The 27,016-nt window shown below is 41.9% G+C and overlaps 1 non-coding gene across 1 annotated transcript; it reads right to left on the bottom strand.

The window, feature by feature from the left end:
- Positions 1–23,396: 23,396 nt before the first annotated feature.
- On the bottom strand, positions 23,397–23,588 carry LOC125434051. Its single transcript, XR_007244702.1, has one exon. It is a non-coding gene; the product is annotated as a U2 spliceosomal RNA (small nuclear RNA).
- Positions 23,589–27,016: the final 3,428 nt, after the last annotated feature.

The following is a 27,016-nucleotide window of genomic DNA, read 5'->3' as shown; positions in this document are numbered from 1 at the left end:
TTGAGGATGATCTTCCCTTAGGTGAAGTGTTCTAATCTCTGAAAATGTCATTCCAATTCATCATTAGGCAAACAGAATTACATGAGAGAATAGACTTCCTACTGAAACCAATGTAAACATCATCCAGATTCACAAGCAGCCCCATACAAGCAAAAAAGAGAGAGAGCTGAACTTGATTCCATGCAAACCTCTAAAAAGTTATTGCTTCATTTTCAAGCTACAGTTACAAGCTACACTTAAAACACTTTGTAAGTTCTTAACTGCAGTGTAATAACCCATACTGCCAAACTTCTGTTCAAATATTGTTTTTTGTATAATTTGCTTTTTTCTATTTTAAACTGATTCCACATTTTCAATGGCTCTTCTTAATTTAAAGTTTTTTTCTAATTCTGTATTTCTATAATCACTGACTGTTACTAAGTTTTGGTAAGGTGCAGGGGGTTTACATTAGTACATTAGTAAGGTATTCTCTAAACCTCATCATTTTTTAAAAAAATTGAGTGTTACTTTGCAACCAGTAGTCTTGTTATGCTGTAATGATGTCAAATGTCTTTTTTAAAAAATTAAATGTTATTGGAATAAAAGAGACAAAACAGACATACAATTTAAGTGAGAAGGAAAAACATAAGCAGGAAAAAAACACAATGCAACAATACATTGAATATATCTAGGAAGTGATGCTCTTATCTCAATACATCTTTGGTCAGAATAGCTTAGAGAACAACTATACTATTTTTATTTTATATATTGATTCAAATGAATCTAAAGTACTAAATTTTGATGAGATATATAGATTCTGTTAATTTTACAGACTTATATAATATGCTCTAAGCTAATTAACCAACTGAAAATAAACCAACCAACTAAAGGAGATAGAGACCACTATAAACTTTAAAACTGAAATCTCCTTTTCCGGCCCTCCACACCCATAAATTCCCTCTTTGAACTTCCCATACAGAATTCCTTATAGTGAGTATATATGTATATTTTTATTACTTTGTACTAAGTATAACCAATTAGAAGAAGAGAATTAAACAAAAACAAAACTCTAATCTATCATAGGCCCTTTCCGCACTGCGGAAAGGGCGCCCCTACACCGGCAGGAATCCTGCCGGTGGAGGGGTGTGGGCCGTTCGCACAGGAGCGTGTGAGCGGCACCCGCAGAGACTGGTGTGAGAGAGGCGGCTCCACACGGAGCCGCCTCTTCCCCGTCCCCTCTACACTCTCACCTCGCTTCGCCCTGGCGCTGTCTCCTGTTGAATCCACTCACATTCCGCCCACGCCTGCCCCTCCTCACCTCCAGGAGTCGGAGGACAGCAAGGGAGGGTCTCAGCAGTCCGGTAGAGCGACGCAGGATGATGAGGTGAGGGGGGGACAGGGAAAATAGCTTGTTCCCGGCAGTGCCATTCGCACCGCACCAGCGGGAACACGCTGTTTTAAAAAAACCTCCCTCCTGGAGGGAGGTTTTTTGGGGCGGCCTGACACCGCTCTGGGGGAGGTGGAGGGAAGCCAGGTCGGCGCTGCTGCGTTTCAGCAGCGCCGCCTGTGCGTACGGCGCCTTAGGGACGGCATTTTTGCAGTCCCTAAGGTGTTGTATTTGGGCTGTACGGAAACGGCCATAGATAGAAAAAACACAGTTAAACTTATATTTTACAAATACCTGTACTTTATACTTTCAGTCTTAACACATTAAGATGTTACGGTATTATAGGCAAAACAGCAGTTCTATTTACAACATTCAGTAGTTGTAGTATCTCAATATCATAGTGTTAGTGTCAATACCCTATTGGATCTAATGCAATTTCATCGGTCTTTGAGATATATGTAAACCACCTTTGCCACTTTAATGTATATATATCTGAAGATAAGGTCTTTAGTTGATGAGAGAGTCTGTCCATGGTGGCAAAATATTGGACTATCAGTTGCCATTCTTCTATTGATGGTAAGTTGTCTGATTTCCAGTTTTCCGCTAACTCGATCCTGATAGATGTAATCATGTATAAAAACAGATGTAAATGTGGCTTCAGTTTTGTATGTTCCTCAAGTAAAGGACTTCACAAGTATGTTAATGCTTTTTAAAATATTTTATCCCTAAATTTCTTTCAATTTGTTCATGAATTATATTCCAATATTGTTTTACTTTTTCGCAGGACCACCACATATGGAAAAAAGAACCAAAGGCTTCGCTATACTTCCAGAACTAAGGCAGGTATCCTTTTTGGTATTTTGAAAGTTTTATTGGTGTTAGGTAAGTTCTATAGAACATATTTATGTTATTTTCCCAGATGTCTGTATGCTTATATATACTCTTCCAAAATTTTCCCATTGTTCTATTGTTATAGTTCTGCCTGTATTTTCTGCCCATTTGATCATTACATTTTTCATTATATCAGTTTCTGTATTTTGTTTCAATAGGATTGGGTACAGCTTACTTTTTTCCTTTGGCCCTGATGTCAAATGTCTAGGTTGCAGCTATTGTCAGACTTCAAGAGATAAATAATCAGATAAAACAGAGGAAAAATAGAATTAATTTGGCACAGAAAGACATTTCAAAAAATAGAAGTGAGCTCTAAAAAATTCACTAACAATCTATCAGAATATTTATTTATTTGAGGATTTGAATCCCATCTTCCTTAGGTCGTTTCCACACGGCCACGCTGTGGGGGGTGTCGGCATAAACGACGCTGACGCACCCCCCCGGGACTGTTCGCATGAATGGTCCCAGTAGGGGCGGGGAAGACGGCGCAGCCTGCGCCATCCCCTGAATGCCTTACAAGGCAGGGGGACACACCCCCTGCCTTGTGCGACAGCTCTGGAGTCACAGGGAAGGGGGGCATGTCCCCTCACCTGCGCAACGCACCTGAAGGCCAGAGGGGATGGCAAGGCATTCGGGAAAGGGGGGAAATGGCGCCTTCCAGCTGCTGCCATTCGCACAGCAGCAGTTGGAAGACGCTGCTTCCGAAAAACCTCGCTCAGGTAGCGCGGTTCGGAAGCAGTGTTTTCGCGCCGCTCGGAGGTTGCAAGGCCAGCGTTGCTGTGATGTGGTGGCGGTGGCCGTGAGAACCCCTCCCCAGGGATGCTGTTTTTAGCGTTCCTGGGGCGCTCTTCACAGCCCGTGCGGAAAGGGCCTTATATTCAAGTATACAGTGCAGTCGTAATCAGAGTTAAAGCCTTGTAAATACAGTGAAATCAATGTGCTTAGAATGAGGTATCTTTATTTAGCATTGTACTGATAATCTAAAAAACATTAAACATTTAGAACTGAGCAGTAAAGTAAAAAACCAGTCTTACAAAATAACGCTATTACAACAGTTCAGAAGAATGTGAAATAAACTATCCTCTTTGTCGTCAGTCCCCTCTGGAAGATTCCTCCATGTCTCCAAGCAACTCAGGGCTTGTGGGGGAGATTCTATTTCTCACATACTTTTTGACTACCAGCTTTATAATGATCTGCTTGAGAAACTAATTACTCCAGGAGTTCAAGCGAAAACAGCCCTTTCTTTCCTCGTCGGATAAAGATTCAAAACTCACCCGCTCAGTAGAAAAGTTTCTATAACAGATATTAAAACTGAAGTCTTGTTAAAAATAAGAAAATGGTGGAGCTATTTAACCACTAATTTTCTTTTCTTTTGTAACCTACTTTTTCTTGGCCACATCAATCGGAGACCTAGGCAAATTAAAAAGTTAATATAATGACAGCACCCTGTGTCTTGACAAACAAATATGAGATTGCTTGAACAAATTAACAAATCTTTAATTTAACCACAACTTTCTATCATTTAGGGATAAATAATAGTGAAGATATCTGTATATATATTTATGGCACAACTCAATTAGACAAAATCTTCAGTGCCTTTTAGAAAAAGCACTCAAAAAATTATAACTACTAACAGTGCTCAACAAATAAGGAAAAGCAAAAAAGTCCAAACAATTAATAATATAGTGCTTCTTTATCCCCTCTGTTCTTTTGCATAGGGTGTAGCTGCTACTGATCTTTCTTCAACTTGGGCCTGCAAAAAAAATAAGCAATTCCCTCAATTGAGCTGTAGGCCTTCCTTCTCCTGTTGCAGGACAGATCGACTGAGGAGGGTGGGGCTCTTACAGTTGGTAATATGTAAGCAAACTTACCAACTGCACATGCTCATTGAGATATTATATCTATCTATCTATCTATCTATCTATCTATCTATCTATCTATCTATCTATCTATCTATCTATCTATCTATCTATCTATCTATCTATTATATATATATATATATATATATATATACACACACACACATAATATATATATTATATTATACATATCTATATATATTATATATATTATACACACACACACACACACACATCTTCATAGATGAATCTATCCCTTCATAGATGAAAAACTCAAAAAGAAGCTTTTACTACTAGGACTGCAAACACTTGGTTGGACACTTTCTGGAGAAATGGAGGTGGGGCCTGAAGAAGGTGGGGTTTGGGGAGGGGGGACACTTTAGTAAGATATAATGCCAAGGATCCTGCCTTCTAAAAGCAGCCATTTTTTTCCAGCAAACTGATCTCTGTCATCTGGAGATCAATTGTAATTCCAGGAAATCTGCAAACCCAACCTGAAAGTTGGCAATTCCCTGCTTACAACTTCTATGAATAGTGCAGTTCTTCTTGCCAGACCTATATGGAAAGTAGATTCCATAATACAGATGCAATCACAAAAAAATCCTCTGTTGGATACAAAATTTAGGTATAAAATCTCCTCCAACAGAAACAGTTTATAATAGAGGTGTGTTCTGCTGGTGGAAGTCTCCACCATTTTTTACACAGTGACAGATTTTTCTTGGTGACAAGAGGAGACTGTTAATCTGATATTGACAGGCATATGGGCTATTATGAAAGAATGTGGACAGTGTGCAATTGAAAACTTCACATTTTAGTACTAAAGATTTTAACTGAACTTGGAAGAAGACTGGCAGCCAGCACATTAAGGTTGCATTAAGAGTGAATGAGATCCTGGTACTGAATGCAAGATATATAGGAAAAGCAGTTGCATGCTACAACTGTTGAAATTTCCAAGATGTATTCAAGACAGCCCCAAATAGAATGCATTGCAATGACCTGGAAGTTACTGATGTATGGATCAGCATGCACAAAAATACCAGAGATCTGTTTCTATCATGACAGCCATTTTGCTAGTGTTTATCATAATGTTTCTTCATAAGAAAAAATATTAGAAGAAAAAACTGTAAGTTCTGCATATTCGAGGATAAATAATGGCTCAACTTGATAATATGTACAAGATTGTAAACAGGATACCCTCTGTCATTTTTTTCAAAATGTATATCTGTATTTAATTTGTATTTATTTACTTGTTTGTTTGGACCTTAATGCTAGGGAAACAGCATGGTGTGTGTGTGTGTGTGTGTGTGTGTGTGTGTGTGTGTGTGTGTGTGTGTGTGTGTGTGTGAACATTATCCTCTAGTCCTGCTTCCATGATGTTCAAAATGTGGGGATAGAAATTAGTAAAAATATTTTTTTCGAGAAGCAGGACTTTCTAATCAAAGATCTTACCTTAAAATGGGTCCTCTGCTTATTTTTTTATTTTTTTATACAGCAACAGCCCTAAAGTCTGTATTTCATATCTCTCCTCATAGCTTTAAGCCCTAAACAACCTTCTCTGCTGATAACCTATATTTCACATTCACTCTGTTATCTCATGAGCATCGTAAGCAAAATGGTTCTTCAGAACTCCAACTGTATGAGGAGTGGTCTAAGTTTAGGCTTCAAAACAGTGAACTTCTTACCCAATTAAGGTCAATGGTAGCTCAGTCATTAATTTCCAGAGAGCCAAAAAGTTCCACTGAGAACCACAGGTGGTTCTACTGCAAAAGGTTACTTTAAAACATACACAGCAGGACTTCACAATGATTGTGTATCACGGATATAATCCATAGAACATTTCCTCATTTCAAGTCTGACTTTGAACATGCCTACTGGAATAGGATAAATTTACTATCACAATACAGACAAAAGTCACAGAAGAATGATTAGAGTTGATTTTGAAGGGCAACAGGTATATTTACAATATATAATCCTGTCAAGCAAAGTAACGAGCAGAAATGTGGATTGTGTGGCACATTAAATTTGAATAATCTCTCAAAAGACCAGCCATTTTACCTCAGAAGTTCATAAACATAAGGAGAACTTTAACTGGGAGAGAAAAATAAACAGTATATACATATCAATAAAATATCACATATATATTGTGACATTCATGGCTCACCGTTTGTTACAGTTTGGTTGTGCTATACAGTATCTTTAGTCAAGATCACTTTTACATAGCATTGGTTAGCAGTATACAGAGAAATCTCTTTTCTCTCAGTCAGTCAGGGAACAACAGAACTGCCAACGTTTTTTAACTATCATCTTTAGAATGTTCATGTAGCTTCCCAGAATTCCCTGCTGCTTGTGCTACTGCTGCATGCAAACAAGGCTGAAAATTCCAACAGATTTAACTACAGTATCACTTCAGACAATGTAGTGGTCAGGAAGAGGAGTTTCAGACTTGAATACTTTCCCATGGGAGAAAAATCTCTTCAAATATAAGAGTAGAAAGGGAAAGCAGCAGGATGAAACTGTTGTAGCTAACAGTGGCATACTGGGCTAAATGGCACCCGGGGGCATGACTGGCTCCCCGTGCTCCCCCTACCCCCCCTGCCCCACACCCCACTTATGGGAGCTGGCAGGGAGGCCAGGGGGAGGCGGTATAATCATAGGTATAATATACATTTTGAGTGTATTTACTTTGTAAAGAAAAGAAGGACGCTGCACCAAGGCAAAGTGAAAGCAAGAAAACAAATGTACAGAAGGAAACAATTTCTTTAATCATTTTTGCAGTCCCTTCATTTTTTGCTTTGTTCTTTTTAGTTACATCCCCATTATGCATACATTGGGATGTACTGAAGAATCTGAAAGATTCTCTCCAACAAAGCTGTATACAAGACGTGTAGGGATGGGGAAATTAAAGAAATAATTTTCCTCTGAATTATTTGTTTCCTTGCCTTTGCTCCATAGAGATAACTAACTGTAGTTGAAAAGGTGCTAGCCATTTCTATATATGGTCCTTGGCACAAGAAGCAGTAAGTTGCAAGTACTTGAATACTAGAGGCTCCCTATGAGACTGCTTTCATATGAATAGATCTGCTGGGACAAAGAAATACTGGCTTTGATTATGCCCTTGAAAGTATAAGTCACTGTCCATCAAACTAGGACTAAATTTTTGCTTTTCACAATCCCCTGTCATGTGGACCTTGCAAATTACGAAGGGTGGCCAAAAGGGGGGCAAAAGGCAAAAGCAGGATGACCTCTTTTTCAAGAGAACTGACTTGCATTGAACTGTAAGTTTTTAGTAGACTTTGGAGAAAGCACACAAATATATGGGAAAGAAATGGAAAGTGCTTTTCTTTTACATTTGTCACAGATGTTACTTCTCAAAGCAAGCCCCAGATACCGCTCTCTATCTTTTTTAAAAAGTACATTTCCTCTGTGTGTTGCTTTTGTGTAATGAATTTAAATTTGCAATGGTTACTAGTGTTAAGGGTTGTTTGGGAGAATATTTTGGACAGGTGTTTTTTTTAACTTTCCTTTGTCTGCAATATTTGGCAAGGCCAGAAAAATAACTGCCTATTCATTTACATAGCCCTTCCCCTTTTTGCAATCACTTTTATTTGCCATAGGGACACCATCACAGATCCAGATCTGACCTGTAGCAATGTGATTCCCTTTTGCTGCATAATCCCCGATAAATGGAAATCACCCACATGATTAATCCAGGAAAATGACAAGCACAGTAGCAAAAAAAAATTGCCCCAAAATTTTGCCCCCAAAATTTTGTCCCAAAAAAGTGGGAAAACTCATTAACTCGAGTATAAGTCTAGGGTGGGAAAGGCAGCAGCCAGCTTCCCCTCCCCACCTCCATCCAAGGCCCCATGGGGTCTCCAATGGAGGTGGGCAGGGGATCTCTGTACCCTGCTCCTCACTCCCCTGCCATGGCAGCTAGAGCGAGGCTTCTGCAAGGCTTTGACAGCCCTCTTGCTTCCCACCATGGCAGGGGGAGCAAGGCAGAGGCATAGGAAGGGGAACCTGAGCCTGGGGCAAAATGGTGCCCAGGCCTGTCTGCAGCAGCCCCACCATGAGGCTACACACCCCTGCCAGGACAAGCACAAATGCAAGTGCTCCAGAAGCCCTGGCTACACAGAGCTATATTGGCTCTATATGTTAATAAAGGTGGTTTTTTAACAGACAGGTCCTGCCTTTGGGCTATCTTTAAAGTTATGGTGAGCATTTTTAAAATTATAATTTTTACCTGTAATGTAGGTTTAACATGTTGTTGCCCTGAGCCCTTTTGGGTTGCCAAAGCCTTGCAGAAGCCAGTAAGACTCGAGTATAAGTCGAGGAGGGCTTTTTCAGCACAAAAAATGTGCTAAAAAGTCGACTTCTATTCGAATATATATGGTACTTGTTCTATTGACAATTGTAAAGCAATGTTATGTATTAATACAATTGATAGATATCAAAACATTGATTAAATAGTCTACAGTATATGGTTTCTTTGTCTCTATTGGGCACCATATCGAGTAATTTTTTTTGTATGCCTCAACACAGTTTTTGCTTTTTTGCATATTGGCTTTTGTATGTGGTTATTGCTTTTTTGTATATTTTCTCTTCTGCTTGCATTCAAATTTGTCTGTGACAACTTATAATAACTAAGTTCAAGAGTTAAGGAAAATGGAGTGTCAGTCAGGCCATACAACTGTAGCAAAGCATAGATTTGTCTTATTGTAATTGTTGTGTGTTATCTTACTGGTATAAGTTACTTGGAAAATACATAATAAAAATTAATATATTTTTTTAAAAAAAACAACTGTAGCAAAGCTGCCATCACCATTCCCCTTGTTTACAGGGGCCAGGAATACTAATTTGTTTGGGATGTTGGACAGAGTTGTTCAACAGATCCTCACCTCTTGTACTGACATATTCCAGTCATTGGTATACAAATAAACTTAGGGAGCTAAAGCAGCTTTGGAGCACTGATAGCAGAGGATTTGTGCAAAATTAGTCAGAGACTATACGGGGTACATTTGAAGGCCTATGAGGTGGTGCTTGTGAAAATCTTCACTGTGACTATTCCAGCAGCAGAATTGTGTCCAGATCAATTATTAAGCGTAGTTTGGGAGCTCTACATTCTAGCTACAAGAAGAAGATCATTTGATAGCTTGCTATGATACTTTCATTAGATTCTTTACTGACTCTCTCATCCAGTTTGATTTCAGTTTTGGGGGGGGTTGTTTGTTTTTGTTTTTGTTTACCAGAGACTTGCTTTGTTTTTTTACCAGAGACTTCAGAAGTATCCTCCCATAGGTTTTATATGGATAGTTTAAGATTGCTCTTACTGATTGCTATGGATAAGGTCACTGGGGCTGTGAAGAACATCATCTGCAAAAGTGAATTTTGTCTTTTCTGATTATTTAAACTGTTCCAGAACAGCAGTCAGAATTTTAAACATGGTGATAGTAAAACTATCATCTCCTTTATTGATGATTGATATGACTTGTTATAGGCCAATGTCAAATCTGCCTGTCTTGGCCAAAACCACTGAACAGGTAGTGGCAAAGTAACTTCAGTCATATCTGAATAACATTTCTGCCCTTGAGCCATTTAAATCTAGCTTTCAGCCTGATTCTGGAACTAAAGAAGCTTTTGTGGTGCTGTGTTAGATCCCTGATTAGAGTTCCATAGTGCTATTCCTTCTTTGGTAATTTCACTAGTTCTAGCTCTAGTTTTCTATCTCTATAACTACAGCCAGCATGAGGTAGTAGTTTAGATTACTAATCTGAAGGACTGGGTTTGATTCCCCACTTCTCCACATGAGTGGTGGACTCTGGTGAATGGAGTTGCTTCCTACTCCTCCACAAGAAGTCTGATGGGTGACCTTAGCCACTGGCACTTTGCTCATTGTGAAATGGTATAACCTCTACGAGGAGATTATCCAACATGTTGAATGGCCTTCCTAAGACCTATTCCTTGTTATCCTTCAGAAGAGCATCTCTATGGTGGATGCTGCTGCTCAATGGACAGTAGACCTGTCCTCCATGGTCTCAATTCTTTTGAATAGTTATAGAGATAGAAAACTAGAGATAGAACTAGTGAAATTACCAAAGAAATTAGTTTAGTTTAATTTATTAGATTTTTATACTGCCCTACCCCCGAAGGGCTCAGGGCGGTGAAAAATAGCTGCAGGATAATATCAACAATAACCATAACATTCAATAATAACCAACAAAGCATAATATCAATAAACAGGAATAGCACTATGGAACTCTAATCAGAGATCTGAGCAGCTAAGATTCTTTTATGCATTTCTGCATATCTTTAAAGATAGCTCCTCCAAAATAAAAAAAAATTAGGAAAACTACATATTTCTGGAATTGGCAGGACCAGCTGAATACAACTATGTACTTTTTGTGCTGAAAAGAGGCTTAGAGTCAGAGCCTGTGTAGCAAATGTCCAGGGGCAACCTTCAGCAAATGGTGGCAAGGAGAACCCCTTCAACTGCACACAAATTGTTGGATGCAAGCTGAGGGTGAAACTGACCAGAGAGCAAAACAGTTAGGCAGGAAACAGTCTCTTTTTCCCTCTGACACTTTTGCTGTCTGGAAAGCACACCAGAAGTCACCTCTTTTTCAGATGTCCCCCCAGACATCTTATTTTGGGTGTGCTGACTGAAAAGAGGCTGTTGCCTCTTTTTAAGACGTCCCATAGATATCTTACTCATTACCAACTCATGGGCTGATCATGAGTGTCAGACAGGGCACATTTGCTGCAAACAAACTTGCATACACATATTCACAGCTAGAGTAGGAAACACATCAGATTAACTGCTACACCATATGGAAAGGAGGAGGTATTACTTAGTTCAAAATGCCCACCAAAGAACCTTTTCGTTAAAGTTTGAACTTATTCACCCAACCACTCTAAGGATCTCACCAGTCTAAGGACAAGTGCAAAAATATTCTTTCATTAATTTTCTTAAGTATATAAGCATCATGAATAATGTGGTGAATGAATTTTATATTTGTCAGCTTCAGCTTTCTTTCCCCACTGCTCCACATGAAGCCTGCTGAGTGACTCTGGGCTAGCAACAGTTCTCTCAGAACTCTTTCAGCCAAACCTACCTCAAAAGGTGCCTGTTGTGGGGAGGGAAAGGTGATTACAACCTGCTTTGAGACTTCTTAAACATAGAGAAGAGGGGGGATAAAAATCACCTCTTCTTCTTTAGAATTTGGAAACTATGTCCAATTAGCAGCACCAGCATTTTAGTTACAGGTTTGCAAAGGATAGTGCTCTGTTATATTATTATACACTTGTGGGATCGGTCTCATCCCCTCCTTCATTTGTATGCAATACTCATGTCGCCTGTGTCATTATCTACTGACACCCTGTGCCACAAATGAGTGTTAGAATATATTAAATGATGACTCACAGTTATGAAAGTAAATTCTTCATTCTGCCATAAGTATCAGTATGCCTTATATCAACCAAAAGCTTTAACTTAGGTCAAAGCAACACATACTCTCCCTCCAGAAAGAAGTTCTAATTTACCTTTAAAGATCCTGCAAAAATTTATCTGGCCATGACAGTACATACAGGACAGCCCTGGGACTAAGGGTGGAAAATGGTCCATTTGGTAGGCCAGTGGGACATCTTGTCTGGGTGTTTTCCTTCACCAGTTGCAGGGAGGCAGGAAAAGCTTTTGTGTTACTTCCTGTAGTAGCCTGAGGAGCCATTTTCTCCCCAGTAACAGTTTTGATCAAGCAGTAGGATACTCCATCAATAAACAAGGAACTAGAAGTAACGAAGTAACGAAGTAACATTAAACTTATAGGCTCACAATAGAATTGTACAGATAACTGGTAACTTTTGAATTATGACCTAATACAGAACCAGGGAGGGTCAAGATGTCCTCCTGGTCTACCATGAGAAGGACCCTTCACAGTAAGTGTCCAATGGACCATTCTCATGGAGGTGGAGGACATCTTCTCTGGGACCTCCCCGATCAGTGTCCCACATACGGATAGGTTTTCATTAGTCCCTGATGATATGTTCGAGGACTCTTCTGCCAAAGGCATTTTGGGTAGAAGTGGAGTGTATTTTATAGTGGCATATGAAACAGGAAACTGATGACCAGGTGGGGGCCTTGCATATTTCCTCTAGAGGTGCTTGATTTCTAAATGCTGCATTGCTGGAAGTGCTACACACAGAATGGGCAGTTATTCTGTCCAGTATTGGCATCGAAGATGCCTTGTATGCTTCTACTATGCCATTTTTGATGGTAGCACTAACTGCTGCTTTAGACATTTGGGTCCCTACTCTAGGCTGAGACACATTTATGAAGAGACTCTCAATTTTCCTTATGTCCTCTGTTCTGATGATGTAAGCTTTCAGAGCCCGTCTCACATCAAGGATGTGCCACAACCGTTCTTCGAGGTGTGAAGGGTTCGGTCAAAAGTTTGGTAAGACAATCTCTTGCTTGAGATGAAAGGTAGAGTTTACTTTTGGCAGAAAGGTCAGGTCTGTCCTCAGTACGACCCGATCTTTGTGGAAAATGCAGAGTTTTGAATTTACTGAGAATGATCTTAACTCTGATACCCATTTTTGATTAGTCTGGTTTATGGCTTTGTGGAGGTATGCCTCTGTCCGGTCCAGTGATGTTAGAAAGTTGCCCTGATGTAGTGACGCTGTAATGGATCGTTGGCAGTGGTGGGATTCAGAAAGTTCACACCACTTCGGCAGAAATGGTTGTTAAAATGGTGCTTGTAAACAAACAGTTGTTAAATTTTTTAAATCCTACCACCGGAACCGGTTGTTAAATTATTTGAATCCCACCACTGATCGTAGGGTCTCCATCCGAAACTTTGGTAAGCTTTACATACTTGTTCAGTGTGCGCAGGTTGAGTATGGCTCTCCAGTCGCCCGACCGTTTTGGTACTATAAAAAAGTGCAAGTACAGTCTTTGGAATTTTTCTGCATGTGGTATGGGTTCTATTGCCGGGAACTGCAGAAGGTGTTGGATGGCTGCCAGGGTTCTGGAGGCTTTGTCTGGTCTCTTGGAGAGAGGAGATTGCATGAAATTTGGGTGAGGAATTTTGAAAAAACTCTATAATGTACCCTGTTGAGGTTACTTCTTTCACCCAATGATCAACATGATCGCCAGGAGGCTGAAAAGTGTAGGAGATGACCACTGACCGGGATGTGTTGGGCATCATTGTTTGGTTTGGCAATCAATACTAAATGGCTTCCCTAGCTTGGCATGCTGATGAAAGGACCCTTGTCCTCTGAAGGAGCCCTGGGGCTGCCATGCGGGACATCCTCTGTATGACTGGAATCTAGGGAGTTCCCTGTTTGTACAAAAGGAGGTCCTGGGAGGACCTAGTGGCCTTTTTGGACTGACAAATTGAGGCATAGCCTTCTTTTTGTGTTTGGCTTCTATGAGGACCTGTGTAACAGCACCCACTCCCTGAGAGTGGATATTTGGGTAGCTGACTTTGCCTAAGGCACTCCCCTCAACACACGCACACGCACACACACATGCACACAGGCTATTTAAACAGAAATTCTGTCAGGGAAACTTAACTATAGTTATAAACTTGGCTTTTAGTACAGACTTTAGGGTAAACTGTTTAATCACAGTCCAGAACCCACTCCTTAAACACCCACCATGGTAGATATAGCCTGAGACTACTGTCTTGGAGAGCATGTCCGCTTGCCAGGGCCTAATCCATGCATTGCGATGGACTACCATTCCAATTGCCATGGATCATGCAACTAAAGCCATGGCATCAAAGGTGGTGTCTGCCCAAAAAAACATTAGCTAGGAGGACTGGTTCTATTCCCTCCCTGGCGGCCTGTTGCTCAGGGGGCAGGAAATCAAGAATTCTGTTTAGCCAGATCATAGTAGCTCTGGCCACTGTTGAAGATGGAGTGAGAGCCTTAATGGCCACTGCAAGCTAGTCATGCTGTTTATGCAGTGTAGCATGAGACCTTTCATCTAGTTGATCTATCATATTTTCATCACCCTCTTTGGTAACTAGACCCCTGGAGTGGAGCGTGATGACAGGTACGTCCACTGTAGGAACTTGTAGTAGTCCCTGGATGTAAGGGGGAACCATATACAGCTTTTTGACTGCAGGAGATAATCTCTTGGCGTTGGCTAGGTTCAGCCATTCTCTCAGGATGTGCTTCTCAAAGCATTGTGGTATGGGAAGAAAGCTTCGCTCTGTGGTTTCCTGGGGTAAATAACCAGTGACCCCTCAGGGGCAGCCTTTGAAGGTTTTAGAATGTGAGATGGATGCAGAGGATGTTCTTCTGCATCCACAAAATCTTGGAGGTGTAGGGCTGAGACCGTTTTGTTTATAAGTAGCTGTAAGTCCTCCTGCTTAAAGAATCTGGGCATCCCAACTAAAACAACATTGAAAGTGATGCTGTTTTGGGGTGGATTATCCCCCACCCTGAAACAGCATCACTTTCAATGTTTAAACTGGGGACCTCAGATTCTCCCTTTAAATCCATGCCGAAGGGGGTGGATTTAAAAGGAGAATCTGGGGAAATGTCGGGGGTGCCTGCTGTCAGGGCTGCAATTGTTAAGCTAGCAGCACCAAATTTTCAGGAGACTCTCCTGATGACACCAACCAGGTTTGGTGAAGTTTGGTTCAGGGGGTCCAAAGTTATGGACTTTCAAAGGTGTAGCCCCCATCTCCTATGAGCTCCCACTGGAAACAATGGGGGCACCCCCTTTGGGAGTACATAACTTTGGACCCCCTAAACCAGACCTCACCAAACCTGGATGGTATCATCAGGAGAGTCTCCTGAAAGATCTCTGAAATTTTGGTGCTGCTATCCTAAAAACTGCACCCCCTGCAGGCCAAAAACTGAAAAAACTCTTAAAAAAACCAAAAAACCCCCCCACAAACAAGCTTAGGAGTTTCAGACATGTAATAAGGAGAGTTTGAACCCAGGAACCCCTTACCTATGTCCTTGGTGGCCAGTTTTTGGTGGGAAAATATCTGCTTGGCTGGGGAGCCGGGCAGAGAAAAGTTTCTCTTTCTCTCCCTGGAGTGGAGAGGGGGAGAGCTAATCACTAGACAGGAAGGTGAAACAAAGACAAACATGGACTCACGAAAAGGTAGAATCAAAGAGTTTCTGTAGGAGCCTGAAGAAACCATGCAGTACCTGCAGAGGCAGGAAAAATACTGGGGAGAAAATGGCTCCTCAGGCTACTACAGGAAGTAGTGACCCAAAAGCTTTTCCTGCCTCCCTGCAACTGGTGAAGGAAAACACCCAGACAAGATGTCCTCTGTCTACATAATACTAAACAGAATTATATCCACAGCTGATTCCACACAAATAATGTTTTCTGTAGTATTCATGCTGTTGGTGCTATTAATAATTGCTCAATTTGCACCTGAAATAGAGGTTCCTCACAGCAAATAGTAACCCATTTTCCATGTTTGTTGGTCATGGTTTCCTTTTAAGACCAGATGCATTTCCCCCTTTTGTGGCACTATCATTTCCTGAGGCTGCCATTTCCCCAGCTAAAGACCCAGAACTCCTTCCAAGCCCTAACATCAGCACTAAATGTAGGAGCCAAACCCTCTGTTTATTGTTGCAAGTAGAAATCTTTAACAGCAGGGAAAACCCGAAGCCATAGCCATGAATTATATAACATACAGCTAAAATACCTATCAATACAGCAGCTACAATTATAGCGTAACTCTAACTAGAGCTACACTGTGCCTATATAAATCAGTGGGCTTAGAAGGGTGCAGTACTGCTTAGGACTGTCCTGTTAATTGATTTAGTAAGCCTCTGAATGACACTTTGGTTTAGACTTGAATCATCTGTTGCAGTTTCACATTTTGGCAAGTTGGCTTATGCCTGCCATAAGATACTTCTGAGGCAACCCTGGTTTTCAAGGCAAGAAATGTTCAGAGGTGATCTGCCAATGCCTGCACACTACCTGACAAATTTTCCAGCCTTCGGTTGCTTACTCCACAATTTGAATTTGAAACTTCTCAGGCTGGTTCTGCATGGGCCACATAGAACAGGTTGAGGCCCCTTTTTAAAGCATTTGGCGGGGGCGAGTTCCTACAGAACTTGCTCTCAAAATGCTTCTAACCCATTCTATTTGCCAGAGCTCGGATTAAGTGAAAGTTGCTAAATTAGGGACTTTTTTCCTTTAACCCAAGTTTTAAATGCTTCCTGCTTGCTTGTGCAAATTCCCTTCCATCCATCACTATGGTAGATTCCTCAGGCGGCCGCCATTAGATTCTCTAATAGGCAGCTACCATGCTGCGCAGGTAGGTGGGGGATTCTCGGGTGGGGGGATTCTTGGGTTCCTCAGCTATGTCAGGTGGCAAGCAGAAAAAAAGAACTGTTTTGGCTAGCAACATTTTTTTTGTCTGCACTGTGCAAACAAAAAAAGCCAAAATGGATCTTTAAAAAAAACTTCTGCAGGATGTTTTATTTCTGCTGTGCAGACAAGACTGTTGATAGCATGTAAGAACATGAGAAACAGCAGGATATGCCATTTTCTGTCTTAAGGACAAAAGTTATTGGTTACATAAAATTATTATTTAACGTAGCACAACATATGTACTAGAAACTGAACTAAACTTCAATTCTGTATACTTGCAGTTGGGAATTCCAGAGCATTGAAGGCAATAGTCTTAAAAGAGTGCATCTCTGCTTAGGATGGCAGTGATAGTCTCACTGAACACAATAAGACTTTCTGCTGAATAAACAGGCCAATAATCGTCTGCCAATAATTCCATTAAAATAGTGTATAAATAGTTTTAAAAAGAGGTTTTGGGGAGCACAAATACACTGAAACATTGAAAATATTATTGGTACTTCATATGAGTTACCTGATTGTTTCATATTCTTTAACTTTACTGAAATGTTTTTATGTTTCACAGCAGGCACTGCTGCTGATCTAATACCATTGTTTTGCATTCCCTTCATGCCCTTTATAAGCCAATCCACAACACACTCCATTTCTCCCCTTGTTATTTAAATAAATACAATTTCTGCAAATTTAAAAATGAATTGCTGCTCACAGTTCTTGTATTTAGCAGCAAACAGCAACAACTGAGCCATGAAACACTGTCTACAGCCCTCCATACTTATATAAGACTTGATCATTACTGCTAACACCTCAGCATTCCATGTGAGAATTCTTTTGATTAAGGAGCTTTTAATGAAAAGATTCCCACATTCCTCCTGCTTTGTATAATCTCCAGTGTTCTTCTGGGGCAACATGCTTGTACTTCAAAACTACAAATGCCATATTTCATCCATCCATGCATGAGGCCTGAGGGAGGATTGGGTATCACTGTCTAATTTGCCTGGTCACTAGAACAATTAATCTTTCAGATCCTTAAATTTCAAAACAATTCCTCTGTCCTCCAGCAGCCTCCCCTATCCCTCAAGAGAATTCCCTTAAACAATTACTTTGAATAATTCATTGTTGACTGAAGAAGAAAGACTATAATATTGTCGAAGGCTTTCATGGCTGGATTCAACTGGTTGTTGTGGGTTTCCCAGGTTGTGTGGCCATGGTCTGGTAGATCTTGTTTCTAATGTTTCACCTGCATCTGTGGCTGGCATCTTCAGATGTGTATCACAGAGAGAAGTCTGTTACACACTGTGTCCAGTGAGAAGGGAATGTTTTTAGTGGGGTATATATGGTCCATGTCCTAGGGTGGGGAACCAATCAGTAAGTATTTGGGTGGAACTTGCTATGCAAAGGTGTGGTTGATAGTATTATATTGTGGGTGGGGGTTTTCAGTCCAGGAAGTGATTCACATTTGCATTCCCTGCAGCAACAACAGGCTTAGTGAATGCAAACCCTGTAATACTTAACTTACTATTCCATTCCATAGTCCTTGGTTGCCTCTGCTGGAAAAACCAATGCTCTTAACCCAACAACCACAGATTTGATCTTGAAGCTATGAAAGGACACTCGTAAGGTTTCTGTATATGCTCTGAGCATAGAAAAGCCACAAAATGTAATACAGACATCAACAATAAGTTTCACATAGATAATTTTTGTAATGAAAGGATGTTCTAGGTTCTTAAGTTAGCAAATATATGAAAAAGTATGTGAACAATGTATGGTGAAAACTCAGAAAGCAGAAAGGTTGCTGGATAACATTCATAGGTGCCAGAAGGCTCGTTTCTTCTCCTTCTCCTCAGCTAGCAAGAATTGAAATAGGTAGACCCACATGGTCTCTTTCAAAGAGTATGGGTTGAGACAGGGACAGTGGGTACAGTCCTGAAACACAGAAACCATTTGTGATCACTGTGCCTGCCATGTTGCAAAATCAGGAGTTTAACCCAACTCACTGCCAAATGTAACACCTTGTATGAAGGTCTTCTTGCCTTAAAGGTCTTCTTGCATTAAAGGTCTTCTTGCCAAATGTAACACCTTGTATGAAGGTCTTCTTGCCTTAAAAAGTGGTCTATTGGGCTGTGGAGCACAGCAAGAGGGGGTTAACAACTTCCAATTTCCAACTTGCTCCATTTTGGCCAGTGGAAACAGTCTCAGAGGGGCCTATTTGCTCCATTATCTGGTGCAAGCAGGCCTTTTCACAGCTGATTACACTGACAGAATACCACGGAAGAAAACCCAATGCTCCTCTTAACTCCTTGCAGAGCTTTGGAACCCAACAGAGCAATGGTGTACTTTTAATGTGAAAAACCACCTTCATACAAGTTGTTATGTGTGACAGTGAGTCAGGTTGGGTACTCATATCACATGGGGTTCATACTTAAGCACAGTTTCTGTCCCTGGACAACTGGCAACCCTGACTCCAAGGCAGGTACTGCCTCCTGGGACTCTGGTGAGCACCACACTAAAGACTGTTGGCCCAGGCAGGGAAACACTGCCCCCATCCCCACCCCCCAAAGAGTAACCTACTTTGGATGGGTGCCTGAGCTGAGTTATGTGAGGGCAGGCAGAGGAAGACACAGTGGTGCCTCAGAGGTAGCCAACTGGGCTCAGAGGCATAGCCAGAGCCCAAGCAGGAGAGCGGCACTGGGCCACCTGAGAGTGAGCAGTGGTTCAGCACAAAAAGGAAGGATGCCAGACTAACAGAGGCAGGGGAAATAGGCCAGATACTGGGGAGACGGGCTGGCACAATGTAAAGGGATAGAAGGCCTAGGGCGGAGGAAGAAGCTGGTCTGTGTTCCTAAAGCTGGAAAACTACATGGACCAGGAGGAAGAGGCAACCTGCGAGTCCTTTCCCCTCCCTGCTGAGGCCACCAGTGGAGTGGAGCAAGCCGGGGAGGGTGCACCAACCACCGGGGTTCCACAGTTCCACTGAATGAAGGCTGGGAGAGGTTCCCTGAATGCAATCTCCATTTCCTTCCACACTGCCAAGCAATATGCAGTTGGGTAATTACTTGTTTCTGCATACTGCACAAAGAATACCAACCAGGAGAATAAGGGCTATTCTTCCCAAGGAAGGGATGCATCTTATTCATCATCACCCTTTGCGAAGTGACATTACAAGTAAGCCATGCATAAAAACATAGCTGATTATCCCCATTTGCATTATTACCCATATTTTTCCTCTCTGCATGAAGTATGTATTTATCAGATAGTTGTAAACTCTAAGCAACAGTCCCTCCATTTAAACAGTGTTTGTTTTATAAACTTAAGAGAACTTTATTAATCCTGAGTTTATTCCAGAGAGGATAGATTGTTTACCTTCGTTCTTGCAATTTCATTGTGACTTATTAATGAGTGATGATGAACCAATAGTATTGCATTATCTCAGCCCACAACGAAATAAAATGCATTGGTTACTGTTCTAATTAGAAATACTTACTTTATGAGGGTAGGAACACTCACTTCTGAGATTCACTTAAAATGGTCCAAGTTTCAGTAACTAGGAGAATGCTGCTGGCATCAAACAAGCAAAAGACAAACAATGGTACTCACTAATTAAAACCTCTCCACATTGCAATTTTCCATGTGCCCTCCTGACATACTACAGGCTTTGTGAATATGTTCATTAACTCTAAACTATTTGAAAAAACCATCAGGAAACAACCAAAAACCCCATTGCTTCTCCAGTGTAATATAATGCCACCAACAAAGAACCAAAACAATATATTCCTGGCTTTTATTTTTCAAAATAAAGGGCATTTTAGGGAAGATACACATTTGGAAAGGGAAGCAGAGTTAGGGTCTCTATAATCCTTCCACAAGTAGAGGAAAACTAGGTGCCCATAGAATTTGATCCCCTGAGCCAAACTTACCAAACTTTGTGAGTTCTTCTGATGAGAGCTACCAGGAAGTACTCACAAGGTACCAGGAAGAAAAGCCCCTCCCCCACCCGTGCTCCTCAAAAATCTCCAGCATAATGCCATAGAAGCAAAACAATAATCTGCCTCCCCCAGCATCCCATCATTTCCAGTGTAGGGGGAAAAAACTGCATTTTTTCCGCCAGGGGAAAAACAACCAGAGGTCCATGTTTTCTACCTCAAGAATCATCACTAGCACAACAGAGCCATACCAGAACCCAAGTCAGTACAACCAAGGTATCACAAACCCTAACAGAACTGAAGTCAGTACAACACGCACACAACACAAGGACTCCAAAACAGTATGTACAAAGCTGCACGCAAATCCATCAAAACCAAAGTGCACTCTGGCTGTGCAACCTTAACAGTCATGGCCAAGGACGTAGGTAAGGTGGGGATTCTTGGGTTCAACCTCCTGCATTACATGTCCAAAGCTTTGCCCCCATTTGTGGTTTTTTTTGAAATTTTTAGTGTTTTTTCAGTTTTTGGCCTGCAGGGAGTGCAGTTTTTAGGCTAGCAGCACCAAAATTTTAGGGATTTTCCTGATGATACCACCCAGGTTTGGCAAGGTTTGGTTCAGGGGGTCCAAAGTTATGGACTCCCAAAGGGGGTGCCCCCATCCCCCATTGTTTCCAGTGGGAGCTAATAGGAGATGGGGGCTACACATTTGAGGGTTCATAACTTTGGCCCCCATGAACCAAACTTCTCCAAACCTGGGGGTTGTCGTCAGGAGAGTCTCCTACTGATACCAACCAGGTTTTATGAAGTTTGATCAAGGGGGTCCAAAGCTATGGACTCCCAAAAGGGGTGCCCCATGCCACGGTAGCCCCAAGACTAGATTATTGTATCACTCTTTTCATGGGTCTGCTTGAAGGCAACTCAGAAAGTACACTTGGTCCAGAACACTACAACTTGATTACTACCAGGAATTAGGCAGAATATACATGTTGCACCTATTTTGAGGTTACTTCATTGGTTACTAGTTCAATTCCAAGTTCAGTTATCACCTAGAAAGACCGTTATGACCTATATCTGAAGGATTGCCTTCTTTCAGTACACACCACCAAGACAGATACACTCATCTGACCAATTGTGGCTATTATGACTTTCAGGTAGTGGAGTGGCCTCCCATACAAGGTCAGGAAGTCTCCTAAAATTCTGCAGAAATGTAAAATGGAATTGTTCAGGAAGGCATTCTTTTATAAAATGAAACGACTAGAGTTGCAGTTAATGCCAGAAATTTGAAGCAATTTCATTTCATTCCTCTTGGTATATATTACACTGCCCTAATGTTGCAATCCAGGTTTATTACATTCTTCACTGTACGTAATCTACTCCTTTAGTGCATTGTTCTCCAATCCTGTAATCCTGCTCTACTAACTACACTGCACTGTGTTTTTGTGTGTGATTCTCTGACTTTGTAATCCAGTTTTGTTGTATTGATGATTGTTTGTAGAATACCACCCTTACTGCACTTTTTGAAGTGTGTAATTTGTCTTTAACATCATAAATATAGGACAACTATAAATGAAATAAATAAAAGACCAAATTGTGATGGGAAGTGCTAGAGTGCATTTATTGAAAGTTCTTTGGTCGACTATGTAAATCAAGTTTCAGTTTCACTGACCTCAAAAGGCTGTTGTGAGGATGAAATGGTGGAGTGGAGGATGATGTTCACCATCCATATTCACCATCCTATTCTCCACACTGGAGAACAGGCTGGATAAAAAGAGAGGGGGGGAGGGAGGGAGGGGGAGGGAGTGTGTGTGTGTGTGTGTGTGTGTGTGTGTGTGTGTGTGTGTGTGTGTGTGTGTGAGAGAGAGAGAGAGAGAGAGAGAGAGAGAGGCTGTTTCTGCATGGCCGTTGAGGCGCCTCCACGCCGGTAAGAATTCTGCCGGCGTGGAGGCGGAGGCCGTTCGCATGCAAGCATGCGGATGGCCTCTGGGGAGGCCGGCAGATGGCAGGCGGCTCGCAAGATGGAGCCATCTTCGCCGTTGGACTCACCTTGTCCGCCGGCTTTGGCGTGCCCGCTTCACGCTGCCCTCCCGGACCTCCAGGGTCGGAGGACAGCGCGGGCGTGGCTTCGACGGCCAGCAGGCCGACGACGGGACAAGGTGAGTCCGGAGAGGGAGAATAGCGGTATCCCCCGGCGGTGCTGTTCGCACCTCGCCGCCGGGAACACGCTGTTGAGGGAAAAACAACCCTTTAAAGGGTTGTTTTTCAGGGCGGCTTGACGCCGCCCTGGGGGAGAGGGAGCGGAGTCAGGTCGGCGCTGCTGCGTTGCAGCAGCGCTACCTGTGCGAATGGCTCCCTGGGGGCGGCGTATTTCCCGTCCCCAGGGCGCCATTTACGGGCCGTGCGGAAACGGCCAGAGTCAGAGACAGAGAGAGAGAGAGAGGGAGAGGCTGATTCCACACAGGGCAAATATAACAGGTGAAGGGCGCAACACAAACTATTTAGGGGGGACTTCACACAGGTCCCATCCCCAAAACGAGTTTGCCCCATTTTATTTCCCTTAACCCAGAATTTTCAAAAATCACTAAACCAGTGGTCCTTTTGCAAAATCCCAGGTTGGAGCTGCTTCTGTGTGAACAGCTAGGCAGGAGGAGCTTTATTTCTCTTCCTTCCACTGCGCCATCCACAGTCAGGGAGATCCCGCCTGCCACAGCATTAATTATTGCCCTGCCGTTGCAAGGAAATCCCTTTTTCTTTTTATCTTTTTTGCTTGTTACACATGCACAGCTACACAGGTGCAGCTGATCGAATTGTGGGATGATCAGCATGGCTGTAGGGGTTCATTTCTGTATGCCTGGGCAGCTATGTATACGTTGTTGGATTTTAAAAAAGCGTCTCTGTGTGAAGGCGTGAAAGCAACCTGGATTATTTCAATGGGCTCCAGTCGCTGCCTACACGGCATGCATGTGAATGGGGAAAAGGAAAATGGGTTCCTTCATAATGACTGCAACCCATTATACAATTGCTGTGCGGAATCCACCTAAGTGAGAGAGATAGAGCAGCCACACAGGTCTAGCCTATCTTTTATCACCATGATTTCTTTTCTGAAAAATCCATTTAATATATAGACCTCAAATAGAGGATGTATCAGATATTAAAAACTGATAAAAATAGATACTGCCTTTGATCTTAGCCAAAGGCTGAAAAACAATTGACTTATTTTATCTGCTTCATGTTTATACAGATTAATGCTGTGGGAGGAGTATATTTATCACCTGTTTTCCATTAACAGTGGTAAAGTTTAGTTTGATATGATGTGTTTCCTTTGCCCTTCCACCAAAATACAAGTCAGAGAAAATGGATTAATTAGCTCACAGACTTTCCATCTGTTGTGTCAGAGCTCAAGAAGGTGGGAGGAATGACAAATGGCCACTACCCTGCAATGCACACCAGTGAGGTGCCCTGTTGTGATGAATGCTCCTTTTAAAAGGGCAGGAAAAAATTGTGGCATCTTCGGAAATGTTTTGTGCTCAGCAGGCTGTGTCAGACATAAGGGCAGAAAAGGTGTTTAAGCTGATTACTTAATGCCATTAACAAATTATATTCTCTGTTTATCTTCCTCTTTCATTTTTTGCACCTCAGATAGCTCTCATTATTTTTAGCCATTTTCAGCAGTTACTTAGGTAATGGACATCATAATTACCTTCTGCTTCAATGTCTCAAACAGACATATTTGAGCAAGCAGAAAATGCATCTGTATCCTTGAGACTGGGCTTGTACAGCTTGTGAACCACCAAGTCAAACAGCTCCACATCTTTATACTGTATTAAATGTTTTTTAATATTTTAATGTAAGAACAACAGAGGAATGGGAAGGGAAGGTGAAAGTGGAGGACAAAGTCAGTATTGAGTGACAATGGCTGATCAAGGTCTCAAGACATAGACCTGTCATATCTATGACTTGATTATTCTAGCTAGAGATACGGGGTACCTAATGTATGTATGTATAGCAGGTGCTCTGTCATGGAGCCATCACCCATCCTAGGCACTTAGGCTTTGTTTCAATTGACAATGTTTTATGGCATTAGACCAAAAGCTTCACAGAAAAGATGAGTTGGTAAGAGGAATGCAGAGAGCCTATCACTTTGCAAAGATGTTCTGAGTGAGGCTTCCAAGCATAAGAGGCATCAGCTGAATTAGCAGAAGCTTCTTTGGTGGTTTTTAAACAAAGGCTGGATGCCCGTCTGTCAGGAGTGTTTGATTGTATATTCCTGCATGGCAGCAGATTGGACTTGATGGCCTTTGTGGTCTCTTCCAACTCTATGATTCTATAATTTAATAGATCATGTGACATCTGGAGAGTTGAGAATGGAGGAGTCAAGGTTGCAAGAAGAGGTGTAAATGGAGAAAACTGGTGGTGAGACAAAGTCATGGGAACCCCTTCAACAGAGTAGGCTTTTGCTGTCAGGTAGAATCAAAGAATCATAGAGCTGGGAAGGACAATACAGGCCATCTAGTTCAACCCCCTCCTCAATGAAGGATCAGCCTGGATCATCCCTAACAAATATTTGCCCAGCCACTGTTTGAAGACTGCCAAAGGGGAGAACTTATCACCTCCCTAGACAGCTAAATCCACTGCTGAACTACTCTCATAGTAAAACTTTTGTCCAAATGTCCAGGCAGTACTTTTCTGCCTATAATTTATCCCCATTATGGTGAGTCCTATCCTCTGATATAAACATGAACAGCTCCCTCCCCACCTACCATCTGACAGCCTTAGAAAGATTTCATGTCCCCCCCCCCCAACTTCCTCTTTCCCAAACTGAGCATTCCCAAGTCTCTCAGCCTTTCCTTACAGAATTTGGTCTCCAGGCCCCGGATCATCCCCACTGCTCTTCACTGAACCTGCTTCATCCATATCTTTTTTGAAATGAAGTTTACATGTACAGCAAATACTTTACATGAAAAAAGTTTAAATCCAGAGTAAGGGATTCATGTAGCAGAGTAGGAAGACACCACCACCCAAGTTCCTGCAGGTCTTCCCAAGAGCCTAAGAAGAAGCCACACTGGCAGTGATACAAATTACTGTCAACAGTGCTGCAGTCAATACTGTAACATCCAGATTACAGTAATGCACTTTTTGTGCCCTTGAAAAAGGGTTGCCAGGTATCCCCTGGCAAGTAGCAGAGAGTGGGAAGTGGGGGTGTTTACCAGAAACAGAAGACACAAAAGTGTCACCACTTCTGGCATGCTGGGGTGCTCTGGTATTTCATGGGGGGGAGGGGGGAGACACCTCTGTGGTAGAAATTATTTTACCATAGATTTTTTTGTCCAAATACCGGAGCTTCCAGGCATCACTGATGATGTGCTTATGTCACTTCCAAGGTGCTCTGAAAGTGATGTTTCCACACTGCCAGTGAAGCAAGCCTATGTCCTTTTTGATGCCACTAATTCCATTGGCAGCCAGGACACTGGGGGAGGGTCCTGGAGCAGGGAGCCCCTACCCTCAGCCTGGGCCTGGAAAGCCAACTTTGGAAGTGGCTTGGATGTTTCAACACGTACAAAATGTGGAAGCTTAGCAGTTTATTAATACAATTAGACAGGTAAACTGTTTGTTTTCAGGCCAGATTAAAAGTGCTGATTGTTTAAATCTTAATTGCTTGATGATACATAAAGGAATGCCTAATCAATACGTTTCTGCCCAGCAACATACTCGGTGTTTTCTAATCCTTTTCATTTACACCTGTGAATGTACTTTTTAAGGGAATACTGGCTTATATTATTTAGTATTTTGTATGTTTTTTCATTGTGCATTACATTTGTTTGTATTTTTTTAAAAAAAAATATTTAGGAGCCACTCCAAGAACCAAATCAATCGAGGGGTGGATGTATGTTCTTTTTATCAAAAGGCATGTTCTGATAGAAATTACTTTGGAAGATATACTGGAATTTGTTTCAGGAAAAGTAGCAGAAAGACATTATTTATTATTAAGTAATATAAGTATAGTTTATGATTTTCATAATTTAAACTTTGCATCAGTGTTAGAGTTGTAAGACTAGGCACTAGCATCATAGTATCAGCCAATCTGACCTGCGTGGTACAGAGAATAGTCTTTCTCCCAGAATGCTGCCCTGTCAGACCTGTCAGAACAGTGCCCTGAAAGGAGTCTGTTTGTATTCAGAAACTCCTTCTTGGGACTGTGTCTGACCTTGTGAGCAAGAATGCCTAAAGAACCCCCCCCCCCACACACACACACACACACACACACACACCTCATGCCTGGCACATACTCCAGTCCTGTACCATCTTCATTGGCTGCCCATCGAGTTCCAGGTCATGTTCAAAGTGCTGGTTTTAACCTTTAAGCTATAAGCGGCCTTGGGCCTGCATACTTGAGAGATCGCATTTCTCCATATTGCCCCGCTAGGTCCCTCCAGTCTTCGGAGGAGAACCTATTAGAGGTCCCTGGCCCAAAACACATCTGGCTGGCTTCCACTAGAGCCAGGGCTTTTACAGCCCTGGCCTCCCTCTGGTAGAACAGGCTCCCTAGGGAGATCAGGGCCTTGCGGCACTTACAGAGTTTCCACAGGGCCTGTAAAACCGACCTGTTCTGCCAGGCATTTGGCCAGCTGGGTTAAAT

Source organism: Sphaerodactylus townsendi, linkage group LG05 (genome assembly GCF_021028975.2).
Source record: "Sphaerodactylus townsendi isolate TG3544 linkage group LG05, MPM_Stown_v2.3, whole genome shotgun sequence".
NCBI lineage: Eukaryota > Metazoa > Chordata > Lepidosauria > Squamata > Sphaerodactylidae > Sphaerodactylus > Sphaerodactylus townsendi.
This window is presented reverse-complemented; position numbering and strand designations above follow the sequence as displayed.